The 25,695-nt window shown below is 38.7% G+C and overlaps 1 protein-coding gene across 3 annotated transcripts in view; it reads right to left on the bottom strand.

The window, feature by feature from the left end:
• Positions 1–25,695, bottom strand: part of LOC117231395 — a 94,365-nt gene that overhangs the window by 27,927 nt on the left and 40,743 nt on the right. The window contains exon 1 of one of the 3 annotated variants that reach the window (XM_033489805.1): positions 1,013–2,199. The exons of the other annotated variants lie outside the window; for them this stretch is intronic. The gene's annotated coding sequence lies outside the window, so the exon portion shown is untranslated. Of the gene's footprint in view, positions 1–1,012; positions 2,200–25,695 lie in introns of those variants that run through there. 3 annotated transcript variants of the gene reach the window in all.

Below are 25,695 nucleotides of genomic sequence, written 5' to 3'. Positions count from 1 at the left end.
TATTAAGGATTTGAGATAATAGCTTGCCTTTGTATGATCGTTAATTTTGAATCAAATTAGTAACCGTTTTTAATTATAGTTGGAAACGAGCGTATATCGAAAAATGGAGTGAGATATACAGATTGGCTAACATCACACGTTACGACTCTAAAGTATACAAAATCGATAGCGGCTAAGCAATCCACTTAATGGCATTCCCTAAGCAGCCGCTGAACGTGATAAATCGAAGGCTGTGGACTATTTAGATACGCTGTAACGATATATCGAACCGTTGCTACAACACTAGATAGAAGGCAGATTAAACAGTAACGAATAGCGTCTCGTTCTTACCTGCAAAAAACTAGACGCTCTCTGTATAATCTACTCAAATCTTCAAAAATATATGTACTTCAAATAAGATGTTGGACCCTCGTAAAACATAAAGCTCGTAAGGTGTTGAATCAACAAAATACTTTATCTCCATAAGGAAATCAATTGTACACATATATTCCGCTTTGATATACGATGAGGAAAAAATAGATTCTCGTTGCGCAGTCCTAGTCTTAAGTTCGCATCGTTCTTGTCGTTTCATTCGGACAATACCGCAACAGCGCGAACAAAAAGTACAGCCCCGTGTTTTCGAGCGATTATCTGGACGAGCTACTCGAAGAAAAGGAAGTCAGTTCATCTGTCGTTGAGAGTAACGCCCACATAAAAAACCCAGGGTACTAAGAGGTTTTTCCCCGGATTACGTTATCCATTGATAACAGATGCTGTGTCATACGCATAAGCGCATAATATCGGTACTTGTTCGTCGCAAGATCATCACGCGCGGTACTTAACGCGACGCGGGGGGAAAAGAAATCAACAGAGTCCGGGTTGCAAGAGGTGAGGGGTGGAGTGAGTAGCGGAGTGAGTAGAAGATGGAGGGGGTAGAGAGTCATAAGAGTACGGGAACAAATAGGTAACGTACGTTGGATGGAGGTTGCTCAACTTGACATCGCTTTCGTGACGTCAAACAAAATCACTTTACCTCAAGACGAAACCAACTTCTCGTTGCTGTGTTCACACGATGTCGATGGCGAAGAAATGAAGAAAGCGAAGAGACAGAGACGGAGCCCAGAGTAGGAGAACACCCGATGAGATGAAGATCCACAGAGAAAGGGGTGAAGATCCAGAGAGAAGAGAGACTTCAGAAGGGGACAGTCTTCGCAAGCCCCGCTCTGCTTCCACCGACTGGCAGAGGACGTCGCTTCTTTGTTCTTCCTTCCTGCTCTCGCAGGAGGCACTCTCAGCTTTACCACACACTCGGCTGACTAACGGAACGAAGTTAATCGGAGCACGTTAGACTCGACGTCCCTTCGTCACTGCTGTCGCTGCACTATCAGTATATGTACAGATATAATATATCGATATCAGTCACAAGATAACGTTTCGATACAGCACTGTCGTATTGTTACTCCCGGTGTACTCACACGCGACACTTTAAGTCCCTTCTAAGTACGTGTGACTTTTACGCGAGAAGACGAGATAGAGATGATCGAAGGACAAAGTCGGAAAGAGAAATGAGCGTATTAGATATACGTATATATACGAACGTGTATTATATTTGCCACAGGTCTGTGTATATGTAAGCACTCTCGCGGGCACACGTATGTACGACGACAGAAGAAGAAAACACTGTGTACGTATGCTGTTGTCCTATCAAATGGCTCCCGCCTGACATTTGTACGCAAGCGAGGCCGGACCACGACTGAGCGCGTATGCGAGCCGATACCGGCCGAGCGTGTGGCCCACGATGCGGAGATACCCGACCGAACGTCGTACCGCTACGACACGAGTTCCGAGTCCCTTTTCTCCCCACCGAGCACCATCGCTCTCATCCTCACCCCTCTGTCCTCTCGTCTACCGGTCCATCTACCCCGTAGTCCTCTACGATTCCTCGTTTCCCCTCCGTCACTGGTCCCCTCTATATCTCCTGCTTAAACCCGTACACGTCCTTCGGTATACGAGATACATATACTGCGATTTTTCCCCGACGATGAGCTCTCGTACAAACTTCACCACCGAAAAAGCAATCCACACATACGCGTTCGTATAATCGCTACCTTTTTCTCACGGGATCGAATAGGTCTAGGTTTTGATCGGCACGGAACAGGTGTGGACTCGTGGGACAGGGACTGCTGCTACTGGTAGGGTTAAACAAATCGGGCGAATGTTAAGTGACTCGCGTCCGATTTATGATTCTTGATATAGATATATATCTCCTAATCAATTTGTTTTTACACCGTATCCACACCTGTTGTAATTAGCACGGAATGGTTCTCCTGTATAACAATACCGATTTATATTTAATTGCAACGTCGTTGCCAAGTTCACGAGGGATTGCCCGTGATTATCCACGGTCGAAAAATGATTGCCATTGTTTTCGTCGGAGGTCGCGGAACGAAAGCTACGATTTCCGTAGTGAATACGGTGGCGGCGCGCGCGCGCGCGCTGCCTCGACTGGCGAAACCAAATGAACTGTCCGACCGGCTAGGTGGTTTGCGTTTGATTTAATGGTAGATAGGAAGGGTACATTATACCCGATGGCATACGTGGAATTTAGTAGATGTACGCGCGTGTAAGTACCGTAATGCGATATGATAATGCGCCGTGCGCTTTTGTGCGAACGTCCACGTGAAATATTGTAGTGCGCGCGCACGCGCACGCGCTCATACATACGCCCGTATACCACGGTAGCGCTACACGCGAATACAGAGGAAAAAAGAACACCACTCGCGTATCAAAACGTTAAACTTGTCCCTTAACCCTTTGTTTGGTAATGTCGCCTGGCCGAAGCTTAACATGTTTCTTTACACCGGCTTTTCACGCGGATCCTTGTTTCCGTTTCTGCGATTACGTTGTTAATTCGGTCTATGCATATTCATTCGTTCCTCGGTTCTAATTCGATGACCTGTTTTCAGACTCGTTCGACCGTTCCGACTTTCTTCAACGCCATCAACCTTACCTGTAGTATGTATCATTTCGTTCAAACAACATTTTACTTAACAAAATAGGATTGGTAGAATAACGTTTTAAATCTCGATCGATTTGCAATTGATTCGGAACGAAGGCGTCAGCGACATCTGTGACGGCCGATTAGACGAAAACGAAAGCGATCCGGCAGCACTTAATCCTACGATTAAGATAGATATTAGTCCACCCCTCGTGTCTTTTCATCTCTTCCTTTCACCGTATGAGAAAAAAACAATCTTAACCGAACGGAGATCCGCGTTCTGCTTTTTAGTTATATACGTGCGCACGCGTTCGAATATAATGGAACACAGATCTTTCCGCTTTCCTCCGTTTTGATGTAATCTAATGAGAGTATCCAGCAGGAACTTGGCGACCGCCACCAACCGGCACCGGAGCCTACAGAACAGCGGAGGAGGGAGGAACGATGGCGAAGGGGAGAGGGGGGAGGGCAAAGCACGAGAGGGTTAAGAGCACTTTTGCGGCGAGCGGAGATGCCCCGTGTGTTTTCTTGCTAGGTCTTAAAGGGGCCGTTGCGTGAAAGCGGCGAGGAAAAGGTTGACTCCTGTAGGACCGTTTTTTCTTCTCTTTCCACTTTTTTTTCATCGAGAAAATAAGCCGCCTCTTACTTCCACTGAAAAATTGATAGTTTCAAGTTACCTTCGGCCCTCCATTTGCCCCGAGTGCTCTCTCGTGAAACATTCATCGAGAAATTAGTAGATGGAGACAAATTAACGAAAGATATGTAATACGTACTGCGGAACCGCCATTTTGTAAAATCACGTTTGATTGGAAGACGTTGCGTAGAGGAGAGGTTAGGTGAAAAGTAGGCGCGTGCAGAAATAGCCGATATGCAACTAAGGAGCTTATCGATCGTTAATTACGTAACGAACTGGCGACGAAGGAAAGACGCTTCATAGGCGACCTCGTAATTCACCGGTTCGGGGTTACGGTTTTCTGCTTCTGGTCGCGCGCGCCCGCCCACTCCTATGTAAATTGCACGCGATTATGCACAATATGCGATACACGCCGCTGTATGGAAACAATTACGGGACAGCGAACGGGACACATCGAATCACGAAACTCTGCAGCCGCTAATCGATATTTGGCTTAAAATCTGAGACCGGATTTTATAGTTCCGTGATGCAAAACACACACGGCGACTGTAAATCATTCTAAGCTTTATCACGAATCATCTAACTTGTCAGATTACCGAAAATTCCAAATATGAAATTTTTTATATTTTTGAATAGATTAAAAGCAAAGAGATTAGGAATTTCTCCTAATATTAATTGCCGTTAAGTATTAGTCAGGTCAAGGATACTAACAATGGTACAGGTAAGGGTTCCTTTAGCGATGTGAATTATCCTAAACTCGCAAAGGATACCTGTACCGAACCGGTGTAACCATCACCTCCTCGAGGATGCATTATTAAGGAACTCTATTTCGAATGAAACGGTTACGGGACCAAGTTTCAGTACGCCCTTTGTCTCAAGTTATGCCGTAACGTTTTAGCCTGTTCGAATGAAAGTTATCCTGTGTAGGACGAGCAAGGGTCGATCGGGGTAGAGAGGTAGCTGTCGAAGGGGGTAGGAGGTGGAGGTTAAGGGAGGGGGAGCAAGGAGGTGGAACGATGCGCAGTACGGCGCAAACTAGACGCACCGAGTCCGTACTTGTTTGTACCTAGCGGTATTCGTTTGCTTCGGTCCGACATACTTTGCGATATCGACTTTGCCCGCTTTTCTTTCGTTCATCCATTTTTACTTTATTTTTAGTCTTGAAAATCCTAGACTGAAACTTTCTTTTTATGCATCAATTGTGTTTTGTTTGTGAAATAATTATTTTTTAAATGAACTAAATAATAAGGTTATTTGTTATTGTATTTGTTATGTTACATTGATTGAAATAGATATTATAAGTCTAATTGGATGGTTTGTATGCACATGTTTGGTTTTCGTGAAAAGATACTTATAACAGCTCTACAGCTCTTCGTAAACCTGCGCGCCTGGTACACACTCGACCAAGTCGTCCCTTGTAATTTGTTGGCGCCTATAGAACATGGAGTCTCGGCTCCGGCGATGCCAAGACCGTAGAACCAGAATGCACGAAGCGCGACTACAGTCGTTAACCGTGCCTTCACCTGCTAAATCTAGCCCCTCATGAATATATTTATATTCTTATAGATAGAAATATTAAATATGTATTTAGATAGATCACACGCATTCTAATATCAATAATATCACAGAAGTCATACATGGATGATATAAGATTATGCATTATCGTTACTCGTTGTGTTCGAGCATCAGATTATATGTCATACTGACGTAAGCGTCTATAAATCAGAACACTGACGAACGATCGATACAATGGATCGAATCTAACCTTGATAATGCGTTTATAGTACTGCGCAGTTATAATCTATTGTGCAATTCTTCTGTATAATTCTATGATGTCTTATTACATTGTAGAATATAGTAGATCACGTTGTAAATAATGACAATATCAAAGCAGAAGGAATATGTATCGGTATGATAGATTCGACCCGCTACATTGAACGGTCAACGACGTTCTGACTGGCGCGCACTCGCATCGCGCAACACGTGACCAAGCACCTAACCAGCCAGCCGGTCGAGTGGGGAAAGCCTTTTCCCTTGAGTTTCGTGTACTGTACAAGTAATGACAGGCGAGGGTGTGGGAGAAGGTGTATGATCGTAACGTGATGCGAATCGGGACTGAAAATGAACTGCGTTAAATATTTGTGTATTCTTAAATTGTTTATTTGTCGCTTCCCAAAGATTCTTCACTTGGAAAAAGAAGAAAAACAATATCTAGGATCTAATTGACAACATTAATCAATACGCTTTCCAAAATTGTCGAAATTTTATTAACGAATACGAACTATAATATAAAAAGAAAGAAATCAATTTTAAGATATACGTATGTAAAGTATTAATTGGACAAAAACATTCATTAAATTCTCACAAAATGAAATCGCTACTTTAGGCATAGATGAAGCTGAAGGGACTCTTTAGATCTGTTCTCGGTTTTTCAAAAACAAGACGTTCCTTTGCAATCACGTTGAATTCGAGGTCGAGAAATTCGAGCTTGAACAAGTGTAACTTTGTGCGCTGGCCACGGTATATCGCGGTTATTCAATTTCGTGGCAACGAGATACGCGGTGCCGAGGAGAAAACGAGTACCGCTACGACACGAGTTCCGAGTTGAGTCGTTTTCCCCTTCGCGCGGTTTCCTCCCTTCCTCCTTGGCCCCTGTCCCCCTCTTCCTATCCGTGAATGTATCCCATCCTCTTCTATCGTGTATGCTCGTTCGTTCGTTCTCTCTTTTCACCGTTAGCGTTGCTCTGCCATTACTATATACCTTCTCCACTTCCTCGACCGTCCTTCGTGAGTACGCTGCAATTTTTGTCGGTTAGCAGCCAGGTCGGTGAGGCCAAACATGAAAATCAAACTTCAAGGAAATTCCTGATTCCAGCTGTGTATCTCTTTCGAATCCCGAAACACAGGCAAAAGGCGTATTTTGTTGTTACAAGATTATCATGTGTTTTATCTTACTTTGGAAATTCCTCAAAGGAACACAGCCATTTGAAATTTCAAAAGTGGGCCACTTTTAACTGAATGGTGGCCATTTTATCAAAATGGTAGACAAAAATGTTCGCTAGCAATCACGAAATACCGCGAAAGTAAAAATACCTAGGATTTCATAGAACCAGCAATATCAGTTATGGGTTAACCTACAGTATCGATTTAAAATGTCTAAAATTATCAATTTAAAATGTCTAAAATTATCAATTTAAAAAACTTAAAAATATCCCATTATTATAATTAATTATATAATCTTCAGTTTCTTTAAATATTCAATGAAATATAGATTTGGATTTGAGAATGAAGATTATTGAGTGCGAAAGACAAAGAATCTGAAATTGTTTGATGTACACACGACAGGGTGCGCTCAGTTGCAAGACGAATGGCGTGTTCAGCTACTTTCGAGACGTTTTCTACGATAAACTTCCTTTCTCTGCTACTGGCCACGTCCTCCTCCAGATATTAAATCTCAATGTTTCCCACCAAGTCGTCGGAGTTCAGTTGCAAAGAAAGGGAGAGATCTATCCATGGCTAGGTACTATCGGGCCCCTCGAATTCGAAAGGTCTTGGCTGCTTAACCCCTTTAACCCTTCGGTAATCCCGCCACGATCCCACGGAGACACAGTCAAAGCTTCTACTTACTTTCAGTCCACTATCTCTATCTCTCTCCTTCTCGCGCTATAGAATCGATCCAATAGGAGAGACTTTTCGACATTTTGAATAGACGATTCCCCAACTGTTCGATTTCTTATCAATAACAATTTATCAATCCCCTGATACGAGCGACTGTTATTATATTTTTTTTTCAAGATTTATAAAATTTAACAAAGCATTTAAATACTTATATATTATAGCGATAAAACATTTCATCGCATGAATATCTCTGAATAAATTAGTACGAGCAGTCCCTAACCTTGAAAGCAACCTTCGACGATAAACCAACCGATGTCACACATATGAACGTTTCTTATATTTGGCTTTCGTCAGAAAAATTCCTCGATTCTATATTTAGTCCACTCTGTCTCCAAACATCAACATTTTCTTAAAAGTATTCCTATGAGTAGAATAACGTCTTAGAAATAAAAATCAGATCTTGAAGAAATTTCTTGAAGCGAGCAAATTTCAAAGTTTCAAAATTCAACGGAAATTCCTTAATTCTAACGTAGACGCGAAGCGTAGATCCGTTGTGTAGGGGCTCAGTGGTCGAAAATGACGGGCGTGACATTGAATAAAAAAATAGTGACACCTAAGGAAATGGTTAACCAAAACCCGAGGATGCTACAGCGAGGACAAACAAGCGTCTAATCCTGGGCCGGTGTGGCGAGCTTGTAGAATCGGGCCTAAAACTCAGACCAGAAATAGGGATCCTTCTCTCCCTCAGGCTGAAACGGACTCAGGAAGTTCGGTGGCTCGTGTCTGTTCAATTACAAGACAGCCAGAGTACAACGCTCCCACCAGCGTGGCAACGTTTCACTACGAACGAATCCTGACTCGCGTTTTTCCACACATATATAGCAGCTCGCCAAAGTATTTTGACAACTTACAATAGAAAACTTTTATGTGTATATCGTGTGTACTATATGAACGTTTTAAAATTTCATTATAACTATGTATAAAAAAACACGACTGCTATGAATATACTGATGAAATTTGAAACTAATCTGAAAATGTTTATATTGTACGTATTATATGAAACTGTATTTACCTCTGCTTTTTTTTTCGTTTCGTTTCTTCTTGCCTTTATCCTATTTCTCGTTTCATGATTTCGCTGCCTTATGTATTTCTTACGATTTTGAAAATTTAATATATCAGACGAATTAGGTCAGCTGATAAAATGCATGAATAAAGAGTCTTGGTTCAACATGGAGGACGAGAATATCTCTAGTACGACCTCCAACTGGTACTGGACGTGCAAAATTGTTCCGAAGAGATCCGGACTTCCCAACGAAGGATTGCAGGTTGCTTTTACGTTATTCTTTTACTCGTAATCCGTGCTACAAGATAATATTTAAATCAAATTTTTAACGCATATTTCAGTGTTAGAGTAATTTTTAATATCTTTCCAGTAATTTTAGACATATGAAATGAGCCCAAATTTTATAATAGTAACTTCTAATCTGGAGTAACATCTGTCAAATCAGAAGCGACGAAGGTTATAGGAAAGGATCATCCGTCGATTGACATTCAATAATATTACCTGAAGACATCGACTAAAATCGTTTGGACAAGGATTATTCAGTCCCAGGACAAAAAGGAGTTCTATCTTTCTTTCGGTGGCCGGTGAGTAGAGAAGGAAGGCGAGGGACGAGAAGAGGTTTCGACGTAGTCTAAAGAGCGAGAAGGACAGAGTAAGCCAGGACTACTCGACTCTTCTATCCTTGTTGTTGGTTTATCCGTCTCTGTCTCTCTGCTCTCGTCTCGCTCGATGCCCGAACGCGCTCCTCTATTCGAGACGCTCGATATTTTAATTCCTGCCGATCGACCAGCTCTCCTGCAAGCCACCTTCTCCAGTGAATATCGTTCCCGCTCGAAAGATGCGTCGGAAATACGGAATATCGATGACACTTCGAGGCAAATAATTTGCAAAAAATCAGAGGAATGTCGAGGAACCGCGGCAATCGTATTTTCCTCGGTATTGTTAGCCCAATGAATAAACAATTAGATCTTTCTTCCTTTAAAAATGGAAAGGAAGATGCGGCTGAAGCTACGTTATCCACCAGCGAAGATCGTTAACGATCATACCGCCGATGTTATAGTTAACCTCTACTATTTTAAAGTATGAAAATCGAAATCTAACAAAGAATCAAAGTACATAGATGACACGTAAGATAGGAATTCGAAACTCGTCACGGTATCGTGCCATCAGGGTTAGCCATTACGCTGGAGGCGAACCGTAGTCGAGTCGAATGTTTGTAATAATTGTAACGAACGCGATGTACCGTTAACGGTGTGCCGTTTGCAACGAATACGCGAAGCTCGAATACACGGGCGGACGTAGAGCGCGAATACAGTAGATTCTCTCGCTTCGTAGAGGTGGAGGTTCGTCGCGAGAACGGAGTGGGGAGAACGTGCGAGGAACGGAGAAGGGAAAGACGAGTACGTGTGGTTGAATGTTACTCTACTTCGTTCCTCGAACTTCACCATCGCTTTTCTCACTCCTCTTTTCTCTGGCCCTCTCTTCTAAAGGGAAAAACAGAGAAAGAAAGTTTTTTGTTCTGGTTCGTTTACCGTTCTTCCTTGTACGATTGTCACGTGGTTCCTTTTTCCCCTCTTTTTCTCTCTTGCTCGCGTTACTTTTTCTAGAAGTGTCCTTTTGTCTCACTCGTTAACTCATATGATTTTGTTCCTCTTTAACGCGCACACTTTTGTTCCTCTCATTAAGTCTCATTTTCTGTTACTCTCCTCTGCTCTTTTTCATCGCACGCGTCCACTCTTTTTCTTTCACTTGATTCGCCGTCTCGCTTTCTCTTCGGGTAATGCATCCCTTTTCCACCCTTTTCATTTCGCTCGCTCGATCGGCAACTCACTCCTTTTTCTTCCGCCGAGTGATGAGCTTACACACTCCTCTCGTTCACTTTGTTTCCTTCTCTTTCCTTCCCCCGGTTATATTATATTTACTCCGTTCTCTCGCTCGCTCCATCGTCAGACATTCCTCTCCCTCTGTTTCTCTGTCTCGTTCGTTCTAGCTTATTCATCGATTCAGTTTGTCCCTCCGCCACACTGACTCTGCCATCTCTCTCGTCACCTTTCTCGCTCCCACTCGGGCTCGCATCCACTCTTCGCTTATAGATTCTCTTCCTCCCTCTTTGTTCGGCCTTTATTCGTCTGTTTTTTTCTTCGCTGCCGCCAGAGTACGAGCACACGGGCAACGCAGTTGCTGCGTTCTCGGCGTGTCACAGTGTGGACCGGCAATCTGTGAACAGCCGGTTTAACCGAGGAGGAGGTGGCCCGATCGATTTTTATGATGTTTCAAAATTCTCTATGCGCATTCTGCACAGAAACTAACCACTTACACCGGCACCCATCATTTTTATCCGATTGACACGCCCGAATTTACCCTTTATTCTGCCCTGTGTCTTTGGTTAACCTCTATCGATTTGGCACTCGACTTTATTCGATTAACATGTTGCATTAGGTCATTCGAAAAATTCGTAGAAACGGTTAAGAAAGACTGAACTAGAATTAGACTTTGCGTCATCTATAACGAATAAGTTTTCAAATAAGTTTTGTTTAGACTAGATCGCGATGTATGCACGATGGCGAGGCCACATTATACGCGGTATTTATTCGAACGTTTCGTGATTTGATAAAAATCAACAATAAAAACGCTATGAACTTTACCTTTTTTGTTTTATGATGTAGTCGTTGCTTCTATATTAATCGAAGTTTTCAGACGATAACAGAGAGAAGATTAACGCAAAAAATAGTAAGAGTTAAATGCTTTGGCTTCTGGAAATTAATTAATGACGCGCGATCATCTTATTCCCTGAATAACAAGTCGTACGGTCGATTTCCATCGGACCTCAGGGGGATCGTTAAGCTCTCGACTAATCTGCGAGCCGACTAACGCCGGGTAATTCCAGTAACACGCTCTATAGAGTGTTTATTGAACTAAGATTTAGTAGAAGGCTTCTCGAGCTCCCAACGAGGAGTTCGCATCTTTTACCGAGCCACTAAACGTTATAGGTTAAGTCGCTGTGATTCTTTCGCCGATTATCTCGCCAGCTTATCGATCCTTCCTTTCAGCCACCACTTCTATCTAATCAGATTACCGTGCACCAAATCTTCATGATTTTTCTCTCTCTGTTTATTGACTTTGTGACATGTGTTTAAAAACATGGGCAGGGGGGAAATATGATAGACCCAGTACTGTCAATTTTCTGAATATTATGTCGCTTGGTGACTAAATATAAGTTTAGACAATATCAGTTGAATTTTACTTGATTAATTCTAGACTGCATAACTCATATTATTAATCTATTTTAGACATTTGGGATAATAAGATATATATATATATCGGATTAAGGTTGGAATTTTGGGCGTTTGACGAACCTTCGCTCGAATTTACCATCGCGGTTATAGTTGATATTTATTGGTACAAATGTGGTCAGTACAAGAGGCTACAAGTAATAGCGGCGATCGGATGGTCGAGACGTCGATGACAACGAATTCAGCTTCGATAACGAATCCACGATCAACGGAATGACGAATGCGATGTGATACACGTATGACTCCACGTACAAGTAAAACCTAGCCTGGCTAGGCTATTGGGGTTTTTCATAACATTCCAAAAGGGAAGCCCCGATGACCTTTCATCTCCGACATATATATATTTCTTTAATATAAATGTATAGACATAAAGACGTATATATGATTAATTTAGACACGGTTTATTTAATATAATACGTTAAACGAAAGGTTAGCAATTACATTTTATTCTTGACTATGATTGCTGGGTCACTTTGTAATTCACTGGCCTGCGTTACATTAAGCGTGTATAGCGGTTCGGGGGTCAATTCGCCCCCTCCAGGCAGTGGTTCAAACACTCGTTCGCTTTCGGCTTTCCAGTTAATCGGGTGCGGTTATTCGTAAATATTGGAAAGCGTGTTTAGTTCCTTCCTGCTACCATTTCTCTATTTCTCCCGTCCTTTTTGCATTTCCCTTGCGTTATTAAACTTTCAGAGACCGACGACGAATCATTGATTTTTATGAGTGACAATTTTCTATATAGTTCGTTACACAGCGACATAGTAATGGAATTTCAAAATGTTTTGTACGACACACATAATGTATTCACAGGAAAAAATATTTTTATGTAAATGCCTTATGTAAGATAAACGATATAATAAGTAACCGCACTTTAGTGGTAAAGAAGGAAAGAAGACCACAATTTTATCGCGTCGAACGGCAATGGACGTAAACAGTTGAAATTAAATCAACACGAGGTATCGAAGATTTTGTTTGCTGGAGAGCGAAGCGTACAATGGATTAATAACACGTGGGAAATTATTATTTCGAATAGCGTATATACGGGGTTAACCGAGGTGCACCCTCGACCTGCCTCCACCAGTGATTGTAGGGGCTGCTTTGACGGTTCTCAATGGAACCTCGGCTCCATTGCTCTCTATGTGCCAGCCCCTATTTTCTACCACGGCTACTAACCTCTTTTACTGATAGAGGGCCTGGGACTTTCGAGAACTGTAAACTCTCCAAGGCCTGCAATCTGTTTTATTGCTAATTGATCACTAAATCCTCTCTCGCCATCTTCTTCTTTCTTTTCTTTTCCTTAATATCTTTTTCAAGTATTAATATTACATCATTTATCAACTTGAACAATCCTTGGCCGCCTTGGACAATCGAGTTAATATTATTGGGGAAATTTTACAAGTCACAAGTTACAAGGACTTGTAGCTTTTCTGAGAAATCGTTTTATTACATCATATTTTGTTATGTACTTTTACAAAAAAAAACTGCTTAACACCTTCAACGCGGGAGACATGAACTTACGCGTCATCGGGATTTCCTATTTTCTTACGTATAACGCGTGGATAAATGAGTACACGTTATAGAAAGATCGATTTCTGCCATCAGGAACCCCTCTTCGATTTTATGTGCCGTATGTTGAATGTGCTAACAAATACTGCTTGCAGTCGAACGTAGAAGTGTAGCGATTAAGGAATAAAATCTGGCATTGGCTAATAGAAAGTGTTCGAGAAGAAAGGAGAACCTTCCTACAAAAGTATAATACTTTTAAACTTTTCCTAAATTTCATCGTCAATTTTCCGGGCAATCCTTGCATAGCATTAACAAATTTGATAATAAAAAAAATAAGATTCTAAAAATAATAAATCATCTGATTATCCTTTTTGATAAAAAATCGCAAAATCGTAAGGAAGAAAATTATAACCTAAATCTTGTAGAACAGCCCAGATATCCCTAATATGAATCTTACAGTTTTTATAATCTCCTGTCACAAGTGTCACATAATCTCTACAGTGACCACTAAATAATGTTTGTCTTTGGCGTGGTTAAAATTTGTTTATATTCGATTGAAAATTCAACATTTTAATTTCATAACATTAAACAGATGCGTGAAAGATGTAATTAAAAGGAGACAGAAAATGACAGTTAGTCGATGCTTATTTTTTAGTAGCGTCCGAGTAAACAAGTCACGATCTTTCGAAATCTGATCACAGTGCTCTTCGTGGAAACACAGGTTGTGTAGTAAGAGGTATTGTACACGGTCGTCTGGCAAATCGATAAACAGGCGTTCCGAAGATATCGGTCGTGGTCGTTTTTTCGCGCGCACCTGCCACTTGCCACTTCCTCTATTCTCCTGATCGTTCAGGCGCGCGCTTCATTTAAAAATGATGTCCAACCAACGTCAAATCACCGTCCATTTTATTAACCGTTGCTTATAATTCTCTATAAGAATTTTAAAGAAGATAAAACAATATTTCATGATCTCTAAATTTCTTAATTAACTTAGACATCAATAACTTAAGTATTAATAGGCGTTTTTTTTTTTAATAAAACATAATTATAATATTTGTATTTATAATTTAATTAAAAACAAAAACAAGTATAATTCTGTTGATCTCTTTTATTTCAATATCACATTACAGTTGATATTATCGACGAAGATTTGAAGAAGACAAAGATATCAAAATATTGAGACACACAATGTCTTTCAGCACATTAATATTCTGGCAAGAGCAGTATTTTTAAAGTCATGACACAGTGGAGAAATATATATATGGTTAGCCTAAAAATTAAATAAAAGGATATGCAAGTACTGAGTTTCTAAATTGTTTTGCTGCAGACGACGGGAAACGTGATTTATCGCGTCTTTCCCTCTGTAGTTTTCTATTTGCAATATTAGAAAGTATTAGTAGACATAAAAGTGCATTTAAAATCGTGAACTTTCTGGAAAAATATGGTAACGTAAAGAAATTGGAAATTGAAGATCTCGTTCATTGCTAAGCTCACTGAACAATGAATGTATTAAAAAGAGAAGAAAAAGAAGGAACGTCACATTCCAGAGGAGAAGCTTCGATCTCGGTACAGATCGCGTTAAAAGTGATCCTTACCTTACCAGTTCGACATTCACCTAACGTTATGTAAATTAACTGAAAATTCGTGCAACGGAAGACGCTATAAATCCAGAGGCTTTTTAGAGGACACAATGGCAATTATTTCGAATATCCGATATCGAATAGCGACTCGTTAATTTCAGCGAGCAGGGTCGATAAATAATTGAAACGTTTTATTAACTCGACCGCGTCGTTGTGAATTCCGCGGGGGCCATCGATTAAAACACAAATTCCTGACTCTTATCGCGTGAACAAACCGGAAACGGTGTTCAGGTAGACCAAGAAATTCTACGGTGGTTGAGAATTCCCGGAATGCATCGGAATCTGTTGAAATTCTTTCAATACCGGGCAAAAGATGAATTTTGAAAGAAAATAAAAAAATAAATAATACACTATTACATTGAAATATTATTATTTACGCAAAATAAAATATCTCTTTCTCGGATACAATCTCTTTATTTAGAGATCTAGCTTCTAGTGCAATGCTTATCAAAATCTCCACGAAAATTAAACTATTTTTTTATTTGATAATTTTCTATAACCGTAGAAGTTTGTGATTTAAGAAACGAGTAATCGGTTATTGGATTAAGGGAATCCAGTTCGCGCTTCTGATTTCACAGATTGACGAATCGGGAGGGGAGATGAATTTAAAAAAATAAATAATAATAAATTAATACACTAAAACGTCATGGGAATTTAGTTCAAGTTGGCGATTTTCCAAATTGAGGAATCTGATTAGGCGAAGCTGGCTAGGACGAGTTCATTAAAACTTGACGAGGAATCGGAGGTAAAACAGGCAAAGCGAGTCAAAGAGGTTAAAGACCTCCCTTTTTCCCGCCCTTTTCCCGTTTTGAAGGCGCCTTTTAAAGGCCAGCTTGGCCCGGTAATCGGATTATTTTGGTGTGGTGCGTAAAACACGTTCGTTATCGGAGGAGGTCGCGAGAAGGAGGGATACGATACGACTACACACCGCACACTGTGTTTACACGAACGAAACGACACCAACTACACCGAAAACCGATGAAGACAGAACGAGGACGACGACGGCGGCGCTGTCGGCGCCACCAGCTTTTCACAGTTAGTCGCGCCATGCCGGAAGATCGATCAGCATGGATGGTCTCATGCTCGATATGCTATTGCGCTCGTATTACCTGAATCACGCTATCAAAAACGCCTGATTCTTTTCTTTTTTTTTTTTCATTTTTTTAAGGTCGCGTTCGACTGAAACATTCGCGTGCTTTCATGACTGACGAAACTTAAAAGTACTTGAGATACGTTGAGAATGAATTTATTAAGTATTTTTAGAGATTCGGATCAAACGTAGAATTTGTAGCACCTTTCACTTTTATCGATATAGAGCGACTCATGAAGGTGTTGAAACATCTAACATAGAAAAATTTTACGAATCGTATCGTATGCGTTGTTTAAAACATTTTAAAATTTCATTAGCGTTATAGTGCGACTTGATTATTGTTATTATATTGATAAAGTTTGAAACCGAGTTGAAAATGTATATGGAAATTAGAAGACACTTCGTAAAAAATTAGTATATGTGTATTATGTACACCTATCTTAAATACATAATGAGTCTTAAAAATGGTTCCGCTAAATATCGAGAGCTTTCGCTATATAGGTAATATGGATAATTAACCTTAAAATGTTTAGATACATTTGGTTATCTCTAGGTTTATTTTAAACTTCAATAATATAATGATGATAAATATGATAATGATAACAACATAATTTTCAAATAGTACTTTCGGGAGCTACTGCATATTGAAAAAGAAAATACATATACTACATGGAAATACAATTCTTTTGGATGATCAACTAAAGCCTGACATTAATTACGATCTGTGTAAGTGATGAATGCGTTTCCAACGAAGAAGTTAATCTTGACAGAGTACACATAAATGGTAGTGGTTGACTGACAATAAATCATGATCGCTGGCACACGTTCTTCGACATGTATTAATAACGAGCGAGCAGTGGTAGCGTTACACATTAATACACATACGGGCTTATCCGCAAGAAAGATGCAAACCACTCCGACGCTCGACGCGAGTCAATTACGTAACCGCAACTTTAATGATAGTTTGATGGCATCTATCATTCCGTTCAAAACAATGATCGCCCGATTGGCTAACTGTGCAATTATGCTTTTGTAACGGCCGGTTAAAAATTAACTTTCACTTCTTTCCGTCTGCGCTGGACGAAACTGGATCCTAACCTCTCCGCTTTGTAAAATCGACATTTTAATTTGTACTCTTAATCGATACCCTGATTTATCGACGGTTATCATCTTCTTCTCATAAAACTACTTTTTATACAGCAGCTCGGTAGAGTATTTAAAAAATTGTATATTTTTGATCAATATATTACGTATGTTATATAAAACGTCTTAGAAGTTTATTATTGTAACGAGATTCGATCATGATTGTCTTGGTAAAATTCGAAACGAATCTAAAAATGTATATAGAAGTTATAAGATATTTATTGCAAGCATACACTTCACAGAAATAATCAAAATCTTTAAACTGTGAATTATTCATTACATTAATAAACCACTACATTGGGTCACTATCTTTAGCGGTGGTTGTATGTTTAAGATCACTGTTCACGCTGTATACTAATTTTTTAGTATAAAAGTATGTTTGCAATAATTATCTTTTTAACTTCTATATATGTATGTATATTTGTCGAATTGATTCAAAATTTTAATCACAATAATCGAGCCTAATTGCTAGACTGCAGATTTTTATGTATATAGGGAAAATTTAAAAATGCACAAAAAAGCACAGAATGAGTATAATATGCAAAAATATATAAAAACAAATTTCTGTTTAGTTGCTACTCTCTTTATGTACCATTATAAGAAATAAATTCCTGTATATTTCTGTATAGATACTCGCAGTCTATTTATAACAGTACTACTAAGATTTCAAAATATTTCATACAACCTACAGCATATGTTCATGAAAACGTTCCACTATAAGTGTTCCAATACTTTCGCACGTCATTGTATTTTCAAACAACTTTTGCATGTTTTGTCGTAATTTTAAACTCGCATAATATCTCCTCGGTTTCATTTACAAATTCAGAAAGAAAGAAAGAAATGACGGGGAGGAAGAAAAATGCAAATGTTCCACGCAACTACTGCAAACCAAAGTTATTGTTTATTAGAACTTACGAGTCGGCGGGAACATGGGTTGTATGGTTTAGGAATGAAAGCTATACATTATCCGTGAGATCCCTAGAAAAGTCGATGGAGCCAGAAGGAGAATGAGGGAGAATGTCGAGTGAGGGTGGGTGGGGAAACGAGCGAGGGGAAAAAAGAGAAGAAAAGCCGGAGAGGCGACACGGAGGACGGCTTTCCACTTGCGTTCGACCGTTTTCATTAGAGACTCAGCGTCATGTTTATATCGTGTTATAACGATCGACGAATTTCTTACAAAATACTTTGGTATTTTACGCTCCTTTTTTAAAATATCGCAGCCCCCCTGTGCAATAATTTAACAACAATAATAGTGAATTCAGACAAGTTGCGATATTGAGTTTTCAATCGAATAAAAACGAATATTAACCGCGCTACAGAGCAACAGTATTAATCGTCAATGTAGAGGTTATGTAACCATCATGATAAGAGATAATGAATCCAATTAGCGATATGATCATTGCACGGTAATTCACCAACTAGCAATATTACTGAGAATTGACAAGTTACAAATTTTAGATTATAAACTGGTCTTTTATCATTTTTCAGCCTTTACGTCGGATAGTAAAATTTGCTTTTAAAACATCGTCTGCTTCTTCTTACTAGATTCGTTCATGTTACCCGAAGATATTTATTAATACTGGTTGTAGCTTGTGATATACGAAATGTAAAGTATTGCTGAAGGTGTAAGAATATTTTATGTTTGATGTTTAAAATGTCATCGAATAAGTAATAAATCATAAAATAATCGATCAAATTTGTTCTCTATAAAAGCACGTTTCAGGAAGCGTGTACAGTATTTTGACATTTTATAAACAAAGTATCTGTCGAAGAAAACAAAAGTATCCTCATCCCGTGGCAATGAACACTGAATGAAAACAGAAAAAAGATCGTATAGATAGATACATATCGAGATTCGAAAGGTTGTCTCTAGTCTCTACTCTGGTCCCTGACCTAACCTATCGGAAAACGTGGAGTTATCAGAGCGTATATTGGTTGTTTTGCGAGCGCTTATTCGCGTTTCAATTTTGTAGCAACGACCAGTGCATGCGTCGAATCGAATTTTTCCTTCACGAGATTACCTTTGATCATATCTGGACTGTTCAAATTTCAAACCTCCCTTCAACTGCCGGTATATAACCTTAAAAGTAAAACGCTAAAGGGTAATTAAACTTCATAAATCATATCGCGATCAAATTTTATGCCATGCGTAAAAACTTTAGGCATTTATTCGATCAACGAATTATTCAAACAATTCTGAAATTCTTTGTTATAACATCATCTTTGTGCAAGGATAATAGTTTTCACTTACGCACAATAGCTCACGAAAGAATTTGAGGATTTGTAAAAACCTTTTACGAATATGTATATCGTGCGTTTAGAAACTACTACTGTAATGAGACTCGACTATCGACTATCGATTGTATCGATAAAGTTCAAAACAGATTTAAAAATGAACATAAAAGCTACAAGTTGTTTTGTACACGTTTAAGAGATAAATGTTACGGAAAGGCATCATAATTTTGCAAAATGGCATTATATTTGACAACAGCGATGAATAAATGTAACTATACCCCAAATATGTTACTATCGCGGAAACAGTAGAAATTATTTAATGCAAAAGCTATTAACATTCACAGAGTTAAACTTTCCAGTGTGTAACTTTCTTTTGACCACCACCGTATATAGAATATCCACAGAAACACGACAAATAACCATCTAGTAACTTCAAAAAACCTACGCGTATGTGGTAATGGTGCGGATGTCGTTACTCGTCGTAAAGGTTAAAATAGAGGTTAGCTAAGGAAAATCTCGCTAATCTGTGTCAAGCAACGTAAATGGAAGGTTAACAAATTCCGCGTGAGTTTATGAAAGAAGCACGGACGTTGCGGAAGCTGGCGAAGATAACGCCAGGCCAGATTCTGTAAACACTGTTATCAGTACCGCCGATCGTACGTCCCTGCATTGTAATCACGGGAAAAGGATACGGGAGAGCCGCGCGAGACTCCGTGCTATGTCTATACCACCTTATAGTTACGTTTGCCAGCGCAACCGCACGCTAATGAAAGAATGGATTCATTTCTTTGACGTACACGCAAGATTTACTACTCTGTTCCACTGATTTCCTCTAAATTGAATATACACGTAGGTGACGCATAGATGCAATCATTTGATGAGTATAAACCATGTGTAATTATTACATGTATTTATCATGTGTGTTTATTAAATATAGGGTTACCTAAGGCCATCCGATGGGTCAATACAAAAATAGATGCTTATGGTGGTTCGCGAAAATATTTGTATATACTTACTATAGAAAATTTTGATGAGTATATTATGTTAGTTATACGAAACTTTTTGAAATTTTATTAGCACTTTAACGAGACAGGGCTTGTCATGGTTATTTATATCGATCAAATTTCAAATCAATTCGAAAACATGTATAGTAGCTACAATATATTTATTGCAAACATATACGTATTTATTTAATAAGGAATTAATATACAACATGAATAATGGTCACAAACATAGAATTAGTTGTAAAATTGGTCTCGCTAAAGATACTGCGGCTGATTAATGTATAATGAGTAATAGATTGTTCAAATACTATAGGTGATCTTCGTGAAATGTATGCTCGTAATAATATCTTCTAACTTCTATATCATGATGATCCTGTTTAATTATCATGCAAATGAAATTTCATAAGGTTTTGTATAACGCACATAATCTATTAACACAAGATTTCCATCAGTGTTCAAATATTTTCGTAAGCCAGTATATGTTCGTTTGCGTGTTGTTATGGAATGGAAGTCGTAAACATTTCTTTATTTGAGTGAAAAATACAGGTTAATAACATTGCACGGTCAATAGTAAGAGGTTAGAGTATCGATACATCGAATTCAATGTTCGATGAGGAGGCGCTTTCGAAGGTGGCCAAAGCCAGTTAAAAATAGACACCGATGTCACTGAAAATAAAGACTGCAGTATACCACTCTATGACACCGATTGCTCTGCTTTGATGCGTTCAACCATCTTGGAACCTCACTTTTCGAACCGCCATCGAACCTAACCCAAACTATTAACGGGAAACTTCTACCTGAGAAGTTGACCGCGGAATTTTTTGCGTTCACAGGAAACTGGAAAGTGCAGAATTGCATAGAACGTACATAATATGAAAAAATATATAAAATATTGGAAATATAGTATTTTCCATAATACTTGATGGATAAAACGACTTTCTATCGAATCTGTACTTTTTTAATTATACCCTCAAAAATATGAATTTGTATAAACATCTGCAGTATATTTATAACTTTACATATTGGATCACACAGTTGCAATGAAATATTTCCAATTCGTATATCAATGCTTTCAACTGATCGATAACTACTATGGAATTGTGAAAATTCAGTCCATAACATTTACAAACGTGCACGTTTAACTAGTATATTGGGCATATTTGACTAGCATTTTAGATAGTACTACAACAACTCATTCAACATTTACAATAAAAAAACTTTTTTGTGCGTATTGTGTTTTTAATAAAATATTTTGAAATTTCATTAGTACTGTAATGAGACTCGATTAACATTATTATATTGGTAAAGTCTGAAATCAGTCTGAAAATATATACAGCAATAACAAGATATTTAGGTACTGGAACAGGTTTCATTAAAAATTCATATGTATATAGAATGAACAGCCATCTTCAACATATAATAAGCATTAAAGATGGTTCCACCAAAAATTGTAGCTTATTAATATAATCAATAACTGACTGTGTAATTCATTTGCTGATTTCTATATACTGACACTAAATATTTTCTAACTTCAAGGTTGTATTCGTACTTTTGCAAGTACTGGGCACAACATTATTATGCGGCCTAATTAAGGTTTAAAGTTAAGTTTGAAAATGTAACGCAATGAAGGGCGAGGCTCCCTGCTTGAAGCTAATGCGCCTTATGGTAATTGCGGCCCTGTGTAACTTCTATATATTGTAGACTTTCAAACTTTACCAATACGTATAATCATAATAGTCATATTTTGCCGCAGTACTAATATAATTTCTAAGTCTATTGTATAACACATAGTATATATATCGATAAAAAATGTCTGTAAGCGTTCAAATACTTTCAGCTATGTGATAATAACGTAATACTTTCTCAGTAAGTCATTGGAGATAAAATAAACAATACTACAACCTGCACGGAATTACAGTATTAAAGTTGACAGGGTTATTACTGTTTTGTTCGGTTCATTAAGAATCAAAGAGTTAGTCAGCTAGCGGTTAGAGGGAATTGACGCTGGCGAATAGTTAATCATGTTATGATAGACACTGCCAAGGCGGACGAAAATAAATCGCCCCTCTCGCTCGTTAAGCGTATCTTAACGATGCGGAATATTTGATTAGAAAGAGCGCGAGGGTTCTGCGGTCTCGCACGCGCGTACAATACGATCCGTTTTCCTCCATCTCCATCGAATTCCTCTATCCAGAGATGAATCCTTGGAAACGATAAGAAAGTTACTACAAATCCAAGGGCTCGCAACAGAAGCGGTCTCTGTCCATGTTTGTCTGTCTCCAGGAGAGCTAAAGAATAATCTAACCTCTTAAATTTCTGTTCGATATATTTTATATTTTTTAAACAAAATATTCATTGCATTGTATAATTTTTATAGATGAAGAACATGATAAGTTACATTTTCCATCTTGCATAGAGAAGCATTTTTTAAGTTCGATACATTGTTAACCAATCTTATATCAAAATTATCTTTTTATTTGATTTTCGGATGAAAAATGTGTTTTTGATATCCTATCGAAAATTTAAAAAATATTCCTAATGTTAGTTACGTTCAGATTAATATTATGTTAATAATATGTGTTAATGAACAATGTTAATGACATTTGTGAATATTTTATAGAACATATATAAGGTAAATTAATAAAATGAGTCACTGAATATACACAGACACTGAAGCGCGGTATTTTCACAGTGTTGTAAATTCTAAGAGTACTGCCCGGCCAGCAAACATCAGGCCCAATTTCGTCAAGTCCCTCCGCCATTTCCAATTTACGAGGAACGTTCGTTTATTCCCGGAAGTAACGTTTTTTGACGAAACTGGACCGAGTCTAGTAAACGCGTATTTCACGAGAAGAGAAAAAAAGCTTCGAGGAAAAATTCGATCATTCCTCGGTTCCGTCTGTGACCTTCCGAGCGCGCAATTTTCGAAGAAACTCTCGAGAACACACGAAGAGTGAAATCGGCGTGCGGCGAAAAATAGCGCATTTAATTATAGGTCAAATGCGAGATTCCGCGGGGCAGCTGTTTAAATAGCTACGCATTCGATGGCCGACAACACTTTTGCAAAAGACTTGGTGTTTGATGAAAACACGCCTCAACCCTTCGTGGTTCTACATATGTCTAAATACGTTCTATTACATTCTACGTCATTCTGTTTTATTCCATTTTATTCTATTCCACTCGATTCTTCTCAGCTTTAACAATTGTATTCTTTATGTTCCAAATTAATCTAATAGAGATGATACCGAGTGAATGAATAAATGGAAATATAAAAATTCATTTCAATTATGAATAGATTTTCAAAATAGATAATCGAGTATGAACTGATTGAGATAGAACGTCAAATAGTGCTTGGACTGCGAAGGGTTAAAAGATTATGTACACCAATTTCGTCAATATGTACAGCAAATTCATCAATTCAACGTGCCGTTAAAAATCAAAAGTATCGGTGATATTTAAGGATAATGTAGATCACTTCAAAGTCACTCCGAACTATCGAAATTTTAATAGCCTCAATTCGTAGAAATATACCTAATAAAGTATCGATCGCATCAAATTAAATAAAGAATTTTTTAGTACAGGATGTAACTAATCCCATTTTCAAAGAGAAGTTATAGGTGCCCATAAACTCTAAACGTCCTTTCCTCGTTTTTGTTTTCGACCCTATCGATTCCGAGATCACGGGACAATGAAAACAATGTGCTTGGGTGAGTAATCCTTCCTATACTTCCGACAGCTAATTGTAAGGGAGAGCGTGAGTGTGAGAGAGATAGAGTTATAGGCGACGACAGGCATTAAACAAAGACAGAGAGAGCCGCACGCCTGCTCGCTGAGACACTGTTAGTCATACGCATACCTGCCTACTTAGGGAATTCGAAGCCAAGTATGGCAAGACCTTGCGTTATCCAAATTGATGGTTTTGTAGTTACGTGGCGCTTTCATCGCTCCTGAATCCTTTGTTGCGACAACTGTTTGTTAACTGTTTGTTAAATTTAGATATTAAGCATGTTTTATAAATGTCCATTGCGTTGATGGTAATTTTTAAGATTTACTATTGGAAAAAAGCACATAAAATTTCAGTTTGGAACGAATTTGTAGCGGCCTATTATGGTTACGTTATCACTGGATCGTAATGTTATCGTGTTGTGATAACTCTAGATTTTGTTGTTGGGAAACGACGAACATTTTATAACTGAATAATTGAATTGAGTTTAGTAGTAATCAATATGTGTTTGAATTTAGCATAGAAAAGACAAATAGTTCTATGAGATAATAAGTCTCTTATTAAGTCTTGTTAATTCGCCAATTGAGAAACGAATAGATACATCGAATAAAATACAACTGACAAGAACAACGAAATGGGTATGGAGAATATAAAAAGTACTTTTCCAATTTGAAAAATTTTAAATATAAGAAACTTAATTATAAGCCTGAAACGCGAATGTTTAAATTACTTGATGAAATAAACGGGCCTAATGCAAAGTGGAACAACGCTTTCTGCATTATTGGTGGATCTAGCTTGATGTTCCGCACGATGTTGCACAATCTTGCAATAGCGGAGGATTGCTTGCGACGCATCGTTGATAGGAGCATTCAACTCGCGATAAGATAATGTTCGTGATTAATCGCTTCAGGCCCAATCTGTGGAGTCGTTCGCGGGCACGAACATGTCAATCTGCGAACTACGCGATATAGACGTCTCTTGGTTATTAAAATACGAGCGTGGCCTAACGTCTTCGAACGGAGACGTTTTTGGAAATACGACTGTCGGACGTCAACAGTCGCAAACCACCATATTTATGAACCGAAACAAGAGTCATAAATCGATAAATCTGTACACAAAGGCTGCTCTTGGACAAACCTTCCAACAATTACGAGATGAAAGTTAAAAATATATCTTAAACAATTATTTTTTGGAAGTTTTTTTTAAATTCTGTAACATTTAATATAAACAAGATCATCTATAAAATTCGAATGCTAGGAACGTTTCAGAATGGATATATTCTTGTTCTTTTACTTGCAGAAGAAAGAAAGATGGATGGTCACCAAGTAAATTCGGAAGAGAGAATTCCTAACCAGCAATCTTAAAGAATTATGTATGTATCTTTTAAAGAAGTTTATCCTTCCAACTAAACTCTACAACGCTTACTTGAACGTGGATGATCTTATTTATGTCGGTTTATCGGAAGATCTCGTGAGACATCAGCCGCGGTATTAGTTCGCTGGTAGTTTGGTCGATTCTTCGACGAAATATGTAGGTTGTATTTCCCCTCTAGGGACGCGTGTCAGTGTGCACGACGGCACGTGCGTGAATGCGTGTGTGCATAGCCACAAAGAACACGCATGCGTGCAGACACAGTGGGATGGATGCCATTGGACGATGGCTGCATCGGATCTCCCAACGGCTTCTCCCTTCAGGACTTGGAGTCACGGTTTTACGCGTTTCCTCGACTAATCAAAGAAACGACCTTTTTCTAGGATTAATAGTTCGT

This window comes from Bombus vosnesenskii, unplaced genomic scaffold (assembly GCF_011952255.1).
Source record: "Bombus vosnesenskii isolate JDL3184/JDL3185 unplaced genomic scaffold, Bvos_JDL3184-5_v1.1 scf7180000013272, whole genome shotgun sequence".
Classification (NCBI taxonomy): domain Eukaryota; kingdom Metazoa; phylum Arthropoda; class Insecta; order Hymenoptera; family Apidae; genus Bombus; species Bombus vosnesenskii.
This window is presented reverse-complemented; position numbering and strand designations above follow the sequence as displayed.